General features: G+C 40.2%; 1 long non-coding RNA gene across 1 annotated transcript; it reads left to right on the top strand.

Annotated features, from left to right (window-relative positions):
- The first annotated feature begins 2,342 nt into the window (after window positions 1-2,342).
- Window positions 2,343-2,724, top strand: LOC119121737. Its single transcript, XR_005097752.1, has 2 exons — window positions 2,343-2,381; window positions 2,604-2,724. It is a non-coding gene; the product is annotated as an uncharacterized LOC119121737 (long non-coding RNA).
- Window positions 2,725-2,980: the final 256 nt, after the last annotated feature.

Below are 2,980 nucleotides of genomic sequence, written 5' to 3'. Positions count from 1 at the left end.
CTCAAGGAGTGGCACGTGAAAAGGTAGGTTTTTATCTTCTGATGTCATTAAAATGTGCGCCTAACTTTGTTTTGCGCTCAAGAGGGCTTGGAACTGTAAGGCAAATTACCGTATTTTCCGCCCTAAAAGGCGCACCGGGTTATAAGGCGCACCTTCAATGAACGGCCCATTTTAAAACTTTGTCCATATATAAGGCGCACCGGATTATAAGGCGCATAAAATAGAAGCTATACTGCATCAAACTGAGGTTGACTAGGGTTGCGGTATGCATCCACTAGCCAATAACCAACGAGCCCTCTGTAAACAATCGCGTTTCTCAAACGATCTCCTATAAAATGATCAGAACTGACTAAAGTTCGATCTAACGCATTGGTACTACTTACCTATGTTTCCCTTCCATATCGATCCGTAGATTTACTCGAAACATTAACAGAGCAGCCTATTTTGACATGAAATAGCCTGGTACGTATAGCAGCTATCGCAATAGCATTAGCCATCCGCAAAGTCTCACGAGCCTCAGCTCGCAATCTCCCATGAGCCTCAGCAAAGTGTAAACAATCGCGTTTCTCAAACGATCTCCTATAAAATGATCGGAACTGACTAAAGTTCGATCTAACGCATTAGTACTACTTACCTATGTTTCCCTTCCATATCGATCCGTAGATTTACTCGAAACATTAACAGAGCAGCCTATTTTGACATGAAATAGCCTGGTACGTATAGCAGCTATCGCAATAGCATTAGCCATCCGCAAAGTCTCACGAGCCTCAGCTCGCAATCTCCCATGAGCCTCAGCAAAGTGTAAACAATCGCGTTTCTCAAACAATCTCCTATAAAATGATCGGAACTGACTAAAGTTCGATCTAACGCATTGGTACTACTTACCTATGTTTCCCTTCCATATCGATCCGTAGATTTACTCGAAACATTAACAGAGCAGCCTATTTTGACATGAAATAGCCTGGTACGTATAGCAGCTATCGCAATAGCATTAGCCATCCGCAAAGTCTCACGAGCCTCAGCTCGCAATCTCCCATGAGCCTCAGCGAAGTGTAAACAATCGCGTTTCTCAAACGATCTCCTATAAAATGATCGGAACTGACTAAAGTTCGATCTAACGCATTGGTACTACTTACCTATGTTTCCCTTCCATATCGATCCGTAGATTTACTCGAAACATTAACAGAGCAGCCTATTTTGACATGAAATAGCCTCGCGGGTACAACAGCTATTCGGTGACGCCCCCTGACTACAGTTGTAATTTACTAGTCGTACTAAAACGTACTGAAACATTTTGGCAGAGCACTGTGTACAACCAGTATGGATCAACAAATTCATCAGTTGATCCATATATAAGGCGCACTGGCCTATAAGGTGCACTGTCGGCTTTTGAGAAAATTTTAGGTTTTTAGGTGCGCCTTTTAGGGCGGAAAATACGGTACTTCAAAAGTTAAAATTGTGTTGTGTCGTGATTAACAGCGGTTAATGATTTGTCAAATCAGACATGTTCTTTTTCCCTTTCCCTCTTTTTCAGACTCCAATCCTGGAGAAAAGAGGAGCATCTGTATTAAAAACTGACCGGACTCCTCAAGGTATAGATTGATTTTTGACTTATTCTTGATTGTAGAAGTAATCACAATTGCCTTACATTATCTTTTGAAATTGATCTGTTATTGGTGGTTTGAATATACTTATGTATGCTTAGCTACTGTCGAGCATATGCAAAAAGCGTATGTCGTAATTGCAATCTTCCATATGGAACTTGCATTTATGACATGTCATTGCCTTGACTTTTGCACTCCGGAAACCGGGCCGGATGTCAAAGTGCAAAATAAAACCCAGGTTTACCCTGTACATTTTCATCATTTGGATAACAACTTGTAGAACAAGCAATTTTATCAGTACTATTTTAAAATAATGTGATTGGATATGTACAACAGCCAAATTAGTTTGCACCACATTCAAAGGCACAGACAGAATGCCACAATTTTTTTTTCAAACAGGGCAAATTCATTTGAATCTTGCAGCTAACATTTTTCATTCTTCAACACCTCGGAAGTGAGTGTGAAACGCCCATGACAGGGAAAAGTAAGAGTATTTTTGTAGGCATTAGTCATTTAAAAAGAGGCTATAGCTGCAGTAATTTAAGTGAGTGTTTTATTTCTATTTCTCTTTATTCTCAGAGTTTCTGAAGGTCATCGTGGAGCCCCCTCTGGCAATCCCTGGACTGAGGAGCCTCAACTCTCGTTCGGAATGTGACACGGAGAGTGGACGGTGCCCATGACTGATCTGGAGACCTTTGATATGATGTCCAAGGAAATAAATGACAAATAAATGACAGGATGCAAGACTGAATGACAGAAAGATTAAGCTTGGAATTGGTTAGTCAAAATTTTGTATGTCCCCCCCCCTCACTCTTGATAGTTTACAAATGGAACCTGTAGGGTTCTGTTTGGTTTAAAAAATGTACTGTCAAAGTTAGGGTTAGGGTGACTTTTCTGTTATTTTTTGCATGATTTACAAGAAAAAAAAGTCCTCAATTAAATTTTGTCTACTCTTAATTCTACTCTTCTGAGACACTGTTCATAATTCCTTGTATACAGATTGCAAAGCAGTCTTGTGTTAGGAGGACGGTGATTTGAAGACCTGCATGTTTCCAAGACCATGGACAGGTATGATTAGTTTGACATCTGTACTGTAGATTAAAAAAAGACAACAGTGAAGGCTTACGATGTAGTGGCTGCACTCAATGTTGACATTTTTTTTCTGTTGTAGACTCTACACAAATGACAATGACAACGCTCATTATGCGTGGTTGTGTGACTCGTGCAGAGGGCCCTCAGCAAGACTGCTCTGATAGCGCTGGTAAATAAAAAAAATTAAAAAAACTGTCTGCTCGTTCCTGTGCTATTGCTTCATGTTCGAAATGTGCGACTGACATGAGATGCATCAAGGAAAAACTATTTTACAGGTAGTTTTT

Source organism: Syngnathus acus, chromosome 4, assembly GCF_901709675.1.
Source record: "Syngnathus acus chromosome 4, fSynAcu1.2, whole genome shotgun sequence".
NCBI lineage: Eukaryota > Metazoa > Chordata > Actinopteri > Syngnathiformes > Syngnathidae > Syngnathus > Syngnathus acus.
This window is presented reverse-complemented; position numbering and strand designations above follow the sequence as displayed.